Here is a 17024-nt window from a genome sequence, read left to right on the forward strand (position 1 = left end):
ATGGTTGTGTGTGATTAGTTAATGTTTGGTACCAGAAATTCTTATACACAAGGATAGGCACCTGATATTTTTTTAAGTCACTTTGCAGCAAAAAGGGTACTTAATTACTTTTAATAAATCAATCAAAAGTATAACTATTTATTGTGAAATCTGTAAAAAATATATATTTAGTGTGCCACAGGATTTTAGTAATTAGTTCATGTGCTATGAGATTAAAAAGTTGAAAATTGCTGCTATAGAGGAAAGAGACACATCTCTACTAGGTTTGGCCATTGAACAGAGAAGGACCTAAACAGACACAAGCAAAAGAAATTACCCTGATGGACTTAGTTGCATGAAGATGAGGCAATGGGGGTTCCCTCACTGGGGACTCAGATTTCTGGGCTCCAGTACCACATGCCACAGGCCCCAACTTGTACCCTTGGGTTCCTGCTCAGGGCTGGAGTCTGCTGTAATATCTGCTCTGAGTTATCAGCTGTGGGTACTGATATGGTCACTGCATATTTCTTACACAACCACCCAGACAGAGACCATCATCAGGAAGGAGATGTGGGGGCAGAGATGCTTCATAAAAAGCATTCTGGGATGAAGCACTATAAAACCAGAGAGGGACTCAGGTCACAGAGCCCACCCATACCTCCTTCCTCTTCTGGGCGCTAACGGAGAGCACAGAGAAACACCAGCAGCTCCGACCTGAGCAGCCTTCCTGGGAAGATGCAGCCACCCCTGCTCGTGCTCCTACTGGCCTTTTTCCTACTCCCCGGGGAGGAGGCAGGTGAGTGACCATCCCCACCCTCACAGGCCCAACTCATCCCACAGTGGGCACAGACCTGCTGGCCCTTCTGCACATCCCTGATCCAGCTCTCCACCAGGAATGCTCTGAACCCCAGCTCCCATCCCATCTCAGACCCACACACATGATGCTGGATGAGCCACAGGCAGAAAAGACAGGGAAGAAGCCTATTCTCAAGAAAAGCCAGTGGGCACAATGCCCTCCCCAGACCCTACCTATGCCATGTGGAGAGTGGAACTTCCTAGAAGTGTATGGCAGAGGCTGGGAAACTGCAGAGGGCAGAGCAGTCCTGGCTTCCATGTCTCTGATGAGACAGGTGCTGTCCTCAGGGTCTGCGTAGGAGAGAAGCCTAGAGCTCAGCAGACCCCACAGTTGGTGGAGTCACCGTCCCCAGAAGACTGCTGCTTCCTCTGCTCCATCTCAGTCCCTTTCTCCAGCTCGGCTTTTATTCCCAGGCCTTAGCAGGTCCACTCCTTAAAGGATGAGCCACTGAGATTGGAAACCCCAAACTTCTCTGTTTTCCAGAATCCCACAGCACTGGCCTTACCCACCCTCCTCCAGAGGCCCATTGGGAGCCATCCCTCCAAGCAGCCAACAAACACTTACATGGCACCTCCCCACGTGTCAGCATCTAGATCCCTAAACTTAAGTCCTGGACACTGTAACGCACACTGCCCTGGACATCACAGCACCACAGGGGCCTCAGAAGCTCACCCAACACCAAGCAAAGTCAGGAAAGGAATTATCAGGAGCCTCCAGGCCTTCCCTGTTACTAAGACTCCTATTCTTACCTGCAACAATGTGGCAGGCAAATTCACAGACCCAGCCTGTTGCTGTTCCCTTTTCCAGAAGAGAAAGTTGAGGCCTGTCACTACCTACTCCCAGCTCTACACCACCCTAGGCTACCAAGTGCCCAGCCACATGAGTCATCAATCCAATGCCAGCCTGGTACACTCGTGGGGTGGTGAGGGGTAGGGGGGGGCACAAAAGTACAACAGGATTTTTTCTACAGGTGAGATCATCGGGGGACATGAAGCCAAGCCCCACTCCCGACCCTACATGGCCTACCTTCACGTTAAAAGGGAGAAGGGGGAATCCATGTGTGGCGGTGTCCTTGTGGGAGACAACATTGTTCTGACAGCTGCTCACTGCAATGGAAGGTGAGAGGCTGCAGCCAGGCTACACCTCCTGAGACCCCTACAGGGACCCTGACCTTCATCCCAGGAGCTACAGCTCAGGGCAGATCCTGAGGCTCCTGGAAACTCAAGTCCATGAGACATCATCAGAGGAGCCCTCTGAGATCATGACAGAGCAAGGAGAGCCTGAGAAATAGGACAGCTAAGATTTGGGCTCAGAGAGTCAGAGGTGAAAGCAAGGAACACAATTGAGAAGAGAACAACCACACTGGCCAAAAAAAGCTGCTGTGGACAATGAACACATGCATTAGGGTCAAAATGCAAATGCAAGTAATTTCATGACATTTCCTGAGGGCAATAGAGAGCTCCCTATCTCTGACCTCAGTGTGAAGCAGAATCACCGAGTCCCTGGCTCCTATGCCCTGCACCAGCTGTCACCTGCCATTCATAATCCCTGGCATGTATCTCCTGTGACTCTACCTCCCCCCCCAAACTCACCCCCTCTTTTCTCTGTGAAGGTCAATCAATGTCATCCTGGGGGCCCACAATATCAAAAAGCAGGAGAAAACCCGGCAGATCATCCCAGTGAAAAGAGCCATCCCACACCCAGACTATAATGAGAATAAACTCACCAATGACATCATGTTACTGCAGGTAGGAAACCTCCTGCTGCTCTTGCAGTTCTGAGATCTTATTGTTTCTCTTCTGACTCTGACCTGTCCTTTCCATTCCTCCCACTCTGGTCACCTGACTAGTCCCAGTAACTCAGGTGTCCCATCATGGTCTCCAGGCCTAGATGCACTGGCTGACCTGGGCTCCCTTGTCTCTTCCCCATCAGCTGGAGAGAAACATCAAGCAAACTGATGCTGTGAAGCCCCTCCGACTGCCCAGGGGCAATGACCTGCCAAGTCCAGGAGATAACTGCACTGTGGCCGGCTGGGGACGGTTCTCAATGAATTGCTCTTCATCAGACACTCTGCAGGAGGTAGAGCTGACCCTGCAGAAGGATTCGGAGTGTGAAAGGCGCTTTAAGGATTACAACAGGACCATTCAACTGTGTGTGGGGAACCCAAGAGAACCTAAGGCTTCCTTTAAGGTGATACTGAACATCTGCCTAGCTTGGCTATGGGAAGAGGGATGTTTGGATATACACTGGGATGTGAGAAAGGAGGGGAATCCTTCACCCTCTAGGCTATGATCTTTCTCCCCAAGAGGAAAAGTGAGGAGCTGCCAGAGCTGGGAGGAATAGGCCCTCTGAGAGGCTACAAGGGCCTATGGTCACTCTAAACATGGTGCTTCTCCAGACGGTGAATTTGCAATACTGGCCCACACTGGGACACATCAGTTAGATAACTATTCTCTGGGTGTGCAGTAGTTATACCTGGTGGCTCCTTCTCCATGCTAAGTGTCAGCCCCACCTGCCTGCTCTCGGGTCCTTACACAGTTGATTGCAGTCACAGCCCCGCAGCACCTTCATACCCAGAAAATCAGAGATCTGGGGGAGCAGAGGGAGCCGCCACCTGAGGTGAAGTGAATCAGTGACAATGTCCAGGCTGAGGGGACCACAGTGACCTGCCTGTCCGCTTATATCCAAGGTGGAAACCATGCAAGGCAGCCTTCTCTGAGAGGGGCTTGGGGGTGAGGGGTCGAGGGCAGGGCCAGGAGAAGTGACTCAGTTCTTCCCTCTCTCTGTCCACAGGGGGACTCCGGGGGACCTTTCCTGTGTAAAAATGAGATCCAGGGCATTGTCTCCTATGGAAATGGTTGTTGTTGGGAACCTCCAAAGGTCTACACCAAAGTCGCCAGTTTCCTTTTCTGGATAAAGAAAACCATGAAAAAACTCCAACTGTAGAACCCAGACTATCTTCTCTGGAGCTAATCCAGAATACACTGCGGGGAGGGAGGTGGTGCCAGCAACTGAATAAATGTCTCTTAGCTGATGAGAAGAGCGAGTTTGTTGTTTATTCTTTGACCCTCATTCACAGGCACCAGCTCTGTGCTCAGAAGGCCAATAGCACAATTCTTTTCTGTTCTACTTCCTCCGCTTCCCTGTCACCCACCCCACCACCACCACCACCAAATCCCATGTAAAGCTGTTACCATCTCCTTCTTAGCCACACCTGCACCTGCAGGGCCCACCCTTCTGCCAAGGAGAGAGGAGCACCATTAGGAGAAAACATGAATCTCTCTGTTCCAGGGCTCAGTGTAAAGGTCTTAGTTCTTCCTCTGTTACATGCTGAGAGGAAAGGACTAGCACATTGGGTACTGGGCACCAAGCACGCACAGCCTGGGCTGCAGCTCAGGAGGCCCCACAACACTGGGGAGAGGAGGGCCTTCCTGAGCAGGACATTGTCCTCCCACAACCAGGGAGTGGCAGGTTTTGGGGTCCTGGGGGCTGGTGAGGAGAGATGGGGGTTGGAGGAGTGAGGGAAGTCCTGAGAAGCTCCTCATTCCCTCCTGGGCTGAAATTCTCTCCCTCCCTTTTCTGCCCTCCTCTGAGCTCAGGGCCTAGCTTGGCCTCCAGTCTCCTGGCTGCCCCTTCTTCTCATCCCTGCTGACCACTGAGCATCCTCAGAGTCCACCAACACCTGCGCCCCACAGACCACATTGATCTGAGCTCCTTGCTCCCCCATATCCCTCCCACCTAGGACACCCAGAGTGCCCAGGTTCCAGGAGGGCCTCATCACTGAGTTGCCACCCAGCTTATGCCCTGGCACAGGGTGACTGGGGGACCAGGCCTGTGCTGGCCCCATGCAGGGCCCTGGAGGACAGGGCGGCAGGGTGTCTGCAGAACACCTGGCCCCATCTCCCACTGGGCAGAGCCAGCTCCACCCTCACATGCAGCCCAGTGTCCCCACCATGTGCTCAGAATCCACTGACTGCTGGTCACTCAGGAGCCTTAGTCCCCTGCAGCCTGTTGCTCACTGCTGGCCTCAAGGCTCAGGCTGCGGGGAGAGAGGACACATGGGATCTACCTGCCTTTAGAGTTAGAAGGTCACCAGAAGAGTTGAGTTTGGGATATCTCCCTCCTCAGACATTTGTCCTTATCTGTATTGGGTTCAAAATCAATCAGAATCTCAGATAACATAAACATCAGCCCAATTAGAAGAAACATAGACCTTGATAGAAGGAAAAACAAGATCCTGAGCAGGAAGAACTATGAGTAGGCCAAGGGGAACCTAAGAACAATGCTCACCTGTCTGACCTGGGAGGTCAGGATAGTGTGGCCCCAGGCCTTAGGAATCACCAGATATCAGCAGAAGGTCAAGACATCCAACAGGCTTTCAGTGAGTTAAGAAAAGAACAATTTTCTGGGGAAGGAAGATGGCTGCCGACGGGGAGGCAGACTGCAAGATGGTGTGTGAGTGAGAGAACGAAGGGACAGTGTGTGGACCCAGGGGAGTGTTTGTTTGTGAGTTGAGGGACAGCTATACTCCAGGGGACTGTGCGGTTCACTGGACAGGGTTCCCCTGACCAGGCAGCCTCCACTGCTGCTGGGATCCCTCCTGGAGTAACCGGCTCTGACGCGAAGACACGCCATCTTGAAGGGGAAAGTGGATGTTGTGGGAAGCCTGAAATGCCTGGGAATATACAACAACTGCACCCACCGAATAGCTGCGAACCCGGGAACACTGGTCCCAAGTGTTGTGAGCATGCGGATTCAGAGGAGCTCTACACCCCCTCACAAAAAGGACAGATTTTGCCTGGGATAAGGAGAGGTCTGTGGTCAGGACAGGAGAAGGAAATACGCAGGCTGGAGCTGCAGGATCCGGGGAAGTCTCCACCCAGAAAAGTCCACTGCTGTTGGGGCTGGCGTGATCTGCGAATGTGGAAGGGGATCTGCAAGGCTGCTAACAGAAGGGAACTCTAAAAAGCAACCCATAGCTGAACTGGGGGCAAAAGACCAGCCTAAAAATTTTAACAGTCTGCCAGCTGCTTAGACCCAAGGGGTAAAAAGACTGCAAAGACTTGCGCCACAACATCGAGTTCACACACTTACTCTGGCTCTTGTTCCTTTTTTTCTTTTTTTTCCTCTTTAAATCCTTGTTTTTGATTACTTGGCCCAATGCTTAGGATAACCCTATTGGGGACACTCTAAGAGACTGCAGGGGATAGTTGTTTTCATGGAACCTGGGGATCAGAGAGGGGAATGAAGATCAGAGAACCAACTCTAGGGCAGCCCATTCCCCTAAACCGGTATTAAGCGCCACAGGGAACACAAAATCTAAACACTAGCTAAAGAGGACCTATAGACCCAGAGGTCAGTCCAGAAACACTGCCACCCAGGGGTTGAAGCACAAATTGGCTCTTGTGTAAACACAAGTAAAGGAGTACAAGAAACAAAGTACTGACTGCTTGAAAATCAGGATTGTGGCCTACAATACTGAGGAGCAGTGGAACGCAGGGACCTTCAATATTGTCCTGACTAGGAAACTGGCGAGCCAAAAAGAACAGTAGAGGAAGTGAATGACCTTCACTACTGAACATGTTTATATTTATTTTTATTTCACCTTTTCTTAAAAAACTATTTTTTTCTTTTCTCCTCACCTGATTTTACCTTTTTAACTATTACATTTCTATTTTTTAATCAGTATTACTACTACTACTACTATTTTACCTTTTTTTAAAGAGTGTCATTTTATTTTCTCTTTATTTTATTTTGGGATTAGTGTTCTACATTCTATTTTCATCTTTCCTTAAGCATCATTTTACTCTATCTCAACTTTACCTTTATGCCAACACTCTCTTCCTCACTTTTCCCCTTTTGTTGTCCTGCTTTAGATTTTCCCTATTCCTCCTTTTTACCCCCTGTTAAAATTTTACCCTACTTATATATCTAATTTCCAACCCCCCTGCGCTAAGTCCATATACACCTCTCTCTTCTCTTTCTTCACTATCCAAATTTTTTTTCTCTCTGTCCTTTTGTTGTTTGCTTTATTGTTCATTATATTGATTTTTTATGCTTGTTTGTAGATTGTTTCGCTTTTTCTTTTTGTTTTTGTTTTGTTTTTGTTTGTTTCTTGCTTCTGTTTTCCCTCACCTCGCTTGATATTAGTTGTTGTTTGTAGTTTGCATTAATTTCTAGGTATTTGTTTCTGGCATTTGTTGGGATAAGTGGCTGTTTTATTGGAGTTTTCTCCCTTATAAATAGTTCTTTCCCCTCTTCTTTTTTTCTCCCTTACATTTTTATCCTTTTCCCAATTTCCTTTTTGCACTATTTTTTTTCCCTTCTTTTCTTATTCTTTCTTTCTTATCCCCTAATTCTCTTTTCTCTGGTGGTCACCTTTATTTGGGGTTATTAGTATCATGAATACATTTGTGTTCAGTGTCTTGTGCGTTATGCCTTGTTGTGTTGTATGTTGTGCCTTTATATCAATGCAGGAGAGAGAGAACTACATAACCAGACATCGGCGAGGAGAGATCATTGGGAGAAAAAGAAACAGCCCACATATGAAAGAAAAGCAGGCATCATCAGAAAAAGAAGTAAACAAAAAGGAGGCAAGTAACCTGTCAGAGAAAGAATTCAGAGAAATGGTCATAAGGTGGATGAAAAGAATGGGAAACAAATTCAACAATATGTATATGAACCAAGAGGAAATGAAGAAGAACCAAGAAGAAATGAAAAATTACATACCTACTTTTAAAAAAAACCTCAATAGAAAGCATCAACAGTAAACTAGAAGAAGCAGAGGACTACATCAGTGAGCTAGAAGACAAGGTAGGAAAAACTACCCAAGCAGAGCAGCTTCTAGAAAAAATAATTAAAAAGCAGAAGGAGAGCCTAAGGGAACTTTGGGACAACATGAAACAAAACAACATCTGCATAATAGGGGTGCCAGAATGAGAGGAAACTGTGCAAGGAATAGAAAACCTGTTTGAAGAAATAATGACAGAAAACTTCCCTGATATAGGGAAGAAAAAACTCACACAAATCCAAAAAGCTCACAGAGTCCCAAACAAAATGAACCTCAAAAGACCGATGCCAAGGCACATTATAATTAAATTGTCAAACACCAATGACAAAGTAAGAATCTTAAAAGCGGCCAGAGAGAGACAGAAGGTTACCTACAAAGGAAACCCATCAGACTAGCGACTGATTTCTCAATAGAAACTCATCAGGCCAGACGGGAATGGAATGAAATATACAAAGTCATGCAAAGGAAGGGTCTGAATCCATGAACACTGTACCCAGCAAGGCTATCAATCAAAATTGAAGGTGAAATCAGGAGCATCACAGAAAAAAAAAAGGACTAAGGGAGTTTATTACCCAAAACCAGCAATGCAATAAATGCTAAAGGGTCTGCTGTAAAAAAAAAAAAAAGAAGAAGAAATAGGAAGTGAAGAACGAACACAAGGGTAAAGAATAAAAATTGCAACAAACAAGTACATATCAATAATAACTTTAAATGTAAATGGATTAAATGTCCCATTCAAAAGACATAGGGTAACTGAGTAGATAAAAAAAAAAAAATGACCCATATATTTGCTGTCTACAAGAAACCCACCTCAGAAAAAGAGACACACACCGTCTGAGGGTGAAGGGATGGAAAAAGGTTTTTCAGGCAAATGGAAATGAAAAAAGCTGGGGTAGCAATACTTATATCTGACAAATTAGATCTCAAAGTGAAGGACATAACAAGAGATAAAGAAGGCCACTTCATAATACTAAAGGCAGCAATCCAACAAGAAGAAATAACTCTGGTAAATATATATACACTCAATACAGGAACACCCAAAAACATAAAAAAACTTCTGGAGGATATCAAGGGAAAGATTGCCAGTAATACAATCATAGCAGGGGACTTTAATACCCCACTATCACCAATGGAAAAATGCTCTAAACAAAAAATCAGCAAAGAAAAATCAATCCTAAATGACTCACTAGACCAGATGGAATTAATTGACATCTTCAGAACATTTCACCCCAAAGCCACAGAATATACATTCGTCTCAAGTGCACATGGGTCATTTTCTAAGATAGACCATATATTGGGTCTCTTCAAATTCAAGAAGATAGAAATATCACGCATCTTCTCAGATCACAATGGCATAAAACTGGAAATCAACTACAATGAAAAACAATCCAAAAAAATCAAACACATGGAGATTAAATAGAATGCTATTAAACAATGACTAAGTTACCAGAGAGAGAAAGGAAGAAATAAAAAAAACATCATGGCAACAAACAACAATGAAAACAAAACAATCCAAAATCTATGGGACACAGTAAAAGCAGTCTTGAGAGGGAAGTTCATAGCTATACAAGCCTACTGCAAAAAAAAACAAGAAACAATGGTAATAAATTACCTAACCCTACAACTCAAAGAGTTAGAAAGAGAGCAACAAGAAAAGCCCGATGTAAGCAGAAGGAAGGAAGTAATAAAGATCAGAGCAGAGATAAATGCCATAGAGACAAAAAAAAAAAAAACACAAACAATACAAAATATTAACAAAACTAAGAGCTGGTTCTTTGAAAGGATAAACAAGATTGATGAACCTCTAGCCAGACTCACCAAGAAGCAAAGAGAGAGGACCCAAATAAACAAAATCAGAAATGAAACAGGAGAAATAACAACAAACTCCACCAAAATACAAAGGATTGTTGAAAAATACTATGAACAACTCTATTCCAACAAACTGGACACATGGAGGAAATGGACATATTCCTAGAAAAATACAACCTTCCAAAACTCAATCTGGAAGAATCTAAAAATCTCAATAGGCTAATAACTATGAAAGAAATTGAAGCAGTCATCAAAAAGCCTCCAGCAAACAAAAGCCTGGGGCCAGACACCTTCACAGGGGAGTTTTCCCAAACATTCAAGGAAGAACTAAAACCTATCCTCTTTAGACTATTTCAAAAAAATCAAGAGGAAGGAACACTTCCAAGCTCCTTCTATGAAGCCAGCATCACACTAATACCAAAACCAGATAAAGACAACACAATGAAAGAGAATTACAGGCCAATATCCCTCATGAACATAGATGCCAAAATCCTCAACAAAATTCTAACAAATCAGATCCAACAGTACATCAGAAAGATCATACACCATGACCAAGTAAGATTTATCCCAGGGATGTAAGGATGGTACAATATCTGCAAATCAATAAACATGATACATCACATAAACCAATTGAGAGATAAAAACCACATAGTCATATAAATTGATGCAGAAAAAGCATTTGACAAAATCCAACACCCATTTTTGATAAAAACTCTCAGCAAGGTGGGAACAGAAGGATCATACCTCAACATAATAAAAGCCATATGTGACAAACCCACAGCCAACATCATACTCAATGGGCAAAAACTAAAACCATTTCCCAAAAAAACAGGAACAAGACGGGGATGCCCACTCTCACCACTCCTGTTCGACATAGTGCTGGAAGCATTAGCCATTGCTATTAGACAAGAAAAAGGGAAAAAAGGCATCCAAATTGGAAAAGAAGAAGTAAAACTGTCCTTATTTGCAGATGACATGATTATAGTACATAAAAAACCCTAAAGACTCCATCAAAAAAATATTAGACTTAATAAATGAATTCAGCAATGTAGCAGTATACAAAATTAATGCCAAGAAATCTATGGCATTTCTATACACCAATAGTGAACTTACAGAAAGAGAGACTGAAAAAGCAATCCCATTTACTATTGCACCAAAAAAAATTAAGATACCTAGGAATAAACTTAACTAAGGAAGTAAAAGACCTATACGTGGAAAACTATAGGACACTGAAAAAAGAGATAGAGGAAGATGTAAACAAATGGAAGAACATACCATGTTCATGGATTGGTAGAATCAACATCATTAAAATGTCCATACTACCCAAAGCAATCTATAGATTCAATGCACTCCCCATTAAAATACCAACAGCATATTTCACAGATCTAGAAAGAATTCTCCAAAAATTCATCTGGAATAAATTTTTTAAAAGACCCTGAATAGCCACAGCAATCCTGAGAAAGAAGAACAAAGTAGGTGGAATCTCAATACCAGATTTCAAGCTGTATTACAAAGCCACTGTTCTCAAAACAACCTGGTACTGGCATAAGAATAGACATATAGACTAATGGAATAGAATAGAGAACCCAGATATCGACCCAAACCACTATGCTCAATTAATATTTGACAAAGGAGGCATGAACATACAATGGAGTCAAGACAGTCTCTTCAATAAATGGTCTTGGGAAAATTGGACAGACACATGCAAAAAATTGAAACTAGACCACCAACTTACACCATACACAAAAATAAACTCAAAAATGGATAAAGGGCTTAAACATAAGACAGGAAACCATAAAAATACTAGAGGAATCCACAGGAGGCGAAATCTCAGACATATGCCGAAGCAATTTCTTCACCAATACTGCTCCTAGGGCAGTGGAAACTAAAGGGAAAATAAACAAATGGGACTACATCAAAATCAAAAGCTTTTGCACAGCAAAAGAAACCATCAACAAAACAACAAGAAAGCCCACTGTATGGGAGAACATATTTTCAAATGTTATCACTGATAAAGATTTACTCTCCAACATTTACAGGGAACTCATACAACTTAATAAAAGGAAGATAAATGATCCAATAAAAATTGGGCAACAGACCTAAATAGAACTTTTTCAAAAGAAGACAGAAGGAAGGCCAAGAGACATATGAAAACATGCTCAAAGTCACTAATTATACGAAATATGCAAATCAAAACGACAATGCAGTACCATCTCACACCTGTCAGAATGCCTATCATCAACAAATGACAAGTGCTGGCGAGGATGCGGAGAAAAAGGAACCCTCCTGCTGGTGGGAATGCAGACTGGTGCAGCCACTGTGGAGAACAGTATGTTGTTTCCTCAAAAAACTAAAAATAGGACTCCCATTTGACCCAATAATCCCACTTCTAGGAATATATCCCAAGAAACTAGAAACACCAATCAGAAAGGATATATGCACCCCTATGTTCACAGCTGCACAATTCACCATAACTAAGATTTGGAAACATCCTAAATGTCCATCAGCAGGTGAGTGGATTAGAAAACTATGGTACATCTACACAATGGAGTACTACGCTGCTATAAAAAAGAAGGAATTCCTACCAGTTGCAGCAGCATGGATGGAACTGGAGAGCATTATGCTAAGTGAAATAAGCCAGGCAATGAAAGAAAAATACCACATGATCTCACTCATTTATGGACAATAAAGATCATTATAACCTGACTAGTAGCCTGTTTGCACGAAGATTCGTGCAATAGACCTTCATTCACCTGGCTGCCTGCACCAGTTTTCTGCCGGCACCAGGGACCCAGGCCTTGGCTGTGGCCACCGCCTTCTGCCTTTTTCAGGGTTGGGGCTTGGCCCCGGGCGGTGGCCTTGGGCTCAGCGGCACCCAACATCCTTGCTAAGGATCGCAGGAGCCGACCCCCAGTGGTTTCCTGCGATCCATGCAGGCTGCCCACTGGTGCCCAAGGCCGGGAAAGCCTCCGCCCCAGGCTTTCCTGGCCTTGGGCTCGCCGCACCCAGCGTCCCTGCTACCTATCACAGGAGCCGACCCCCAGTGGTTTCCTGCGATCGGTGCAGGCTCCCCGCAAGTGCCCTAGGCCCGGAAAGCCTCGGCCCCTGGGACCCCCGGGAGCGGCGGGAGGGGCCGGGCCACGCCCCCCCAGGTGGCCGATCGACCCCCGGACCCCCGGGAGGGGCGGGAGGGGCCGGGCCACGCCCCCCCTGGTGGCCGATCGCCTCCGGGAGGGGCGGGAGGGGCCGGCCACGCCCACCCGGGGTTCTGATCGCCCCAGGCACCCCAGGGAGCGGCTGAATGGGCCCGGCTAGGCCCCCCCGGGGAGCCGATGGGCCCGGCCACACCCCCCGGGGTGCCGATCGCCCCAGGCACCCCTGGGAGCAGTGGCATGGGCCCGGCCATGCCCCCCGGGGTGCCGATCGCCCCAGGCACCCTGGGGAGTGGCGGCATGGGCCCGGCCACGCCCCCCCGGGGTACCGATGGCCCCAGGCACCCCCGGGAGTGGCGGCATGGGCCCGGCCACTGGGCACCGCCATCTTGATCTTCTCAACGGCGGATATGCCACCCGGAGTCCCGCCCCCAGCCTTCTGCTGGCCCAATCGTGGGCATAGCGGAGGTGCGGTCAATTTGCATGTTTCTCTATTATAAGGTAAGATGAACAAAAAGATAGATACAGAGGCAGTAAAGCATCGAACAGACTGTCAAATTACAGCAGGAAGGATGCGGAGTGTTGGGGAGAGGGGGAAAGACATCAACCGAAGGACTTGTATGCATGCATATAAGCACAACCAATGGACACAGACACTGGCGGGGGCGGAGGGGGGGTGAGTGGGATGAGGGCATGTCACAGGGGTTAGGGAAGGCTGGGGGAAGGTCAATCGGGGGAAAATGAGATATATGTACTACTGTGTGTAATACTTTAAACAATAAAATAAATTTTTAAAAAAAAGAACAATTTTCTTCTCCATCAGCTTCTCTAAGAAGTTTGAAAATTGCATCCAAAGTAAGGGAAAATCTATGCTAGTAGGAGGCAAAATATGAGGACTTAATAAAGAGAAGAGGTTGAGCTTGTGATCTGACACAATGTCAACTGAGCATTAAAGCTTAGTCCTTAGCATCCAGCTGAAGGGGAACAAGGGAAGGGTCAGCTCTCCCTCATCAGAGAGCTGCACTCAGAGTCACCAGGACTTAGAGATCTGAGCGGCTCACATTGTAGACATCAGCCAGGTTTGTATTTATTCTGACAATGTACACAACAGATCTCAGCAAAGCACCTTGATCTAACTTAACTCACACAGTGTGATAATTTTCTGACAGAAGGAAGAAAACTATTTTGATGAAGGAAGAACAGCTGACAGGATCAGAGATAGGAGCTGGGCTCCCCAAGAAGGCTGCCCAGGGCAGGAGCTGCTCTGCACATGCGGGTTTATCCCCAGAGGTGGAAGGAGAGTGAGACTTCAGTGCCCACAGCTCCCCCAGCTATATAGGTCTTAATACCCACTGCTCCTTGCTGTATTATTCTTCCCTGTTGTCTTTGTTGTCAGAAGCAAATAATGGATGAAACCAAGAGCTTTGTTTCCCAGGCAGTGCAGTGGCCAGGCTGAGAAGCCATGGGAGGAGTCTGGATTCTATCTGAGTTAAACTAGGAGAGTTTGGTGGTATAAACGATGAGGGGAGCAGTAGTGATGTGGAAGCTTTTTATCTGGTCTGCATTAAAACTTATAAAGAATTCTATACCAGCCCTCTGCAACATTTTTATTATTCACCATTTATTATTCAACATTTTAAAAATTGTGTTTTTTAATATGTTTACTTGATGCAAAATTTAGGTTCCAAAAGCATTAAAAAAAAAATACTCCTCTCGATTCTAACTCCTAATCATCCTGTTTCCCTTCCTAGAAGAAACAAGTCAATGATATATTTTTGAAATTTATCTATGTTAATACATGTAAGTACAGTGGTAGTTCATTCATTTTAATGGATACACAATATCCCAATGTATGCAAGTAATACAGTTTATCCATTCGCAGGAAATTTAGGTTGTTCCCATTTTTTATAATAAAAAACAATTTTAGTGAGCATTCTTTATCATGCTTCCATGTTTACTTGTACAGGAATGTTGCTTGGGTATATCCTTAAAGTGGAATGGCCAGGTTATAGAATATATGTGCCTTCAGTTGTCTTTGATATTGTCTAATTTTTCAGAAAGTTATTGTTCCAATTAATACTCCCAACAATACTTAGTATTGCAAAGCTTAATAATTTTGGTCAGTCTACTTGGTGTGAAGTGGTAAATCATAGTGCTTTTTATTACCATTTCCCTAACTACTGGAGAGGTCCTTTATCTTTTCAGATATTTATTAGCCATTTGAGATTGCTCTTCTGAGAAAATCTGCCACATTCCTTGTACATTTACAATTGATTTATTTTCCTTAAGATTTTCAAAGACTTCTTTATATATTTCAGATGCCAGTTTTTCAGCAGGTTATTGTAAATAGCATCTACCAATCCACGTTTTTTGCATTACTGTTATGAGGCCTTTGGTTAAATAGAAGCTTTAAATTTTTAAAAACTCCAAATTACTCATTTCTGCCTATTGTCTTGGAATTCTACATATTTTCTGAAAAGTAGAAGAAACTAATTATTGGCAAAATTTCTCACTATTTCTCATAATGCTTAGGAACTCCAGAACCTCCAGGTATGTGATTACCTTGGGAACATATCAGGGAACATTTCCATCTTCACCTGTAGGTTTGCAAGACTGGCAAGTGTTGCCTCCTCAGAAAAGTCTTCCCCAAACCCTATAAAAGGTCAGGTTAACTGGTCACATCCTCTCATAATTTTTCTCCTACAGTAAAACGTGATACCATTCATAATCATGTACATGTGTTTATTTGGCTAATGTATGTCTCACGCCTCAAGATTAGAAACTAAATCTGTTATTGCTACTATTTATTTGGTAGAATGTCACACACAGAGAAAGTACTTAATCATCCTTTCTGAATGAAGCAATTGCCCAGGCATGGACATTCCATCTCCGTCTCTTACATCTGTATCATGTAAAAATCCTTCCCTTGGGGACTCTTTCTCTAGTGTTCCTATGATTTGGCTCCCTCATGTCAGTTCAAACAATGAAGAGTCTCAGAATTTGCAGAAAATAACATTTCTGACTTTGATCTCAGGTGCACAGTCATCTCTCAATGAGGTTCTTACGTGGCTAAAATGACTAAGGAGTCAACTGCTCTTGAGAAACAGTGAACCATGGAAAGTTGGTTTGTGGTGAGAGCAGTTAATTGCAAGGCTGCGGTTATTGACTCATCAAAATGAGTTCTCAGCCTTAACTCATCCCCCAAGCATTTTGCTTCTTTTTTCTATGACAGACTATTTCATTTTTATTCAATTTAAGGCAATGAAAGGACTGTCAAGGTTATACTATGACAAAGTCAAGTTGGAATGTCTACTTCCCATCAGGAAGCCATGGCACAGGGTTATCACATTGGATCCACCCCTAGTACTCCCATTGTTTGCCTGTCCCAGGTTTCCCTGAGTACATCATGGGTACCCTCCTCCTCTCAGTCTGACTGCTGTTTAAGTTGGAGGTGAGATGTGAGATGATAATATTGGTGTGGAGCATCAGGTATGTGGTTCACTATCATCCTATCTAATAAAAGAGTAATATGCAAATTAACTGTCACTTCACAATAAAGATGGTGGTGCCCACAGCCAAAAAGGAGAGAATATGCAAATGGACATGACAAAGATGGCTGTGCCGGCTGGAGCCATGGAGCCAGCCAGAGCGGGTGGGAGGCTTGGCTTCCTTGGTCGCCCCAGTGGGCTCCGTGGCCGCCACCCAGACAAAGCCATAGTAGCAGGGACAAGGCAGAGGCGGTTAGGGGCAATCAGGCCAGGAGGGGAGGACAGTTGGGGGTGATCAGGCTGGTGGTGGGAGAAGTTGGGGGTGAGCAGAGGGGGGGGCAGTTAGGGGCAATCAGGCCAGCAAGGGGGGGGGCAGTTGGGGGTGAGCAGGCCAGCAAGGGGGTGTCAGTTAGGGCCAAGCAGGCTGAAGGGGGGGTGCGCAGTAGAAGGTGAGCAGACCTGCAGGAGGGGCAATTGGGGGAGAGCAGGTCGGTAGGGGGAGCAGTTGGGGCTGAATAGGCTGGTGGGGGGGGCAGTAGAGAGCGATCAGACTGGCAGGGGGCAATAGGGGGTGAGCAGGTCAGCAGGAGGGTGCAGGTAGGGGTTATCAGGCCAGTGGGGGGGGCAGTTGGGGGTGATCAGGCTGGCGGGGGGCATTTGTGGGCAATCAGGTCAGCAAGAAGAGCAGTTGGGGGTGAGAAGACCAGTGGGGGACAGTTGGGGGCAAGCAGGCTGCCAGGTAGAGTGGTTAGGGGTGATCAGACAAGCAGGCAGGTGAGCTGTTAGGAGCCAGCAGTCCCGGATTGCAAGAGGAATGTCCGACTACCGGTTTAGGCCTGATCCCTGTTGGATCGGGCCTAAACCAGCAGTTGGACATATCCCAAGGGGTTCCAGATTGGAGAGGATGCAGGCTGGGCTGAAGACACCCCCGTGTGCGAATTTCATGCACT

General features: G+C 45.4%; 1 pseudogene across 1 annotated transcript in view; it reads left to right on the forward strand.

The window, feature by feature from the left end:
- The first annotated feature begins 585 nt into the window (after positions 1-585).
- LOC307097642 overlaps positions 586-17024 on the forward strand; it is a 33528-nt pseudogene continuing 17089 nt past the window's right edge. Inside the window, exons 1-4 of the transcript in view lie at positions 586-775; positions 1806-1953; positions 2448-2583; positions 2768-2985. The product of the transcript in view is annotated as an uncharacterized misc_RNA (transcript). The remainder of the gene's footprint in view (positions 776-1805; positions 1954-2447; positions 2584-2767; positions 2986-17024) is intronic.

Source organism: Cnephaeus nilssonii (assembly GCF_951640355.1).
Source record: "Cnephaeus nilssonii genome assembly, chromosome: 4".
In the NCBI taxonomy this organism is placed as follows: Eukaryota; Metazoa; Chordata; class Mammalia; order Chiroptera; family Vespertilionidae; genus Cnephaeus; species Cnephaeus nilssonii.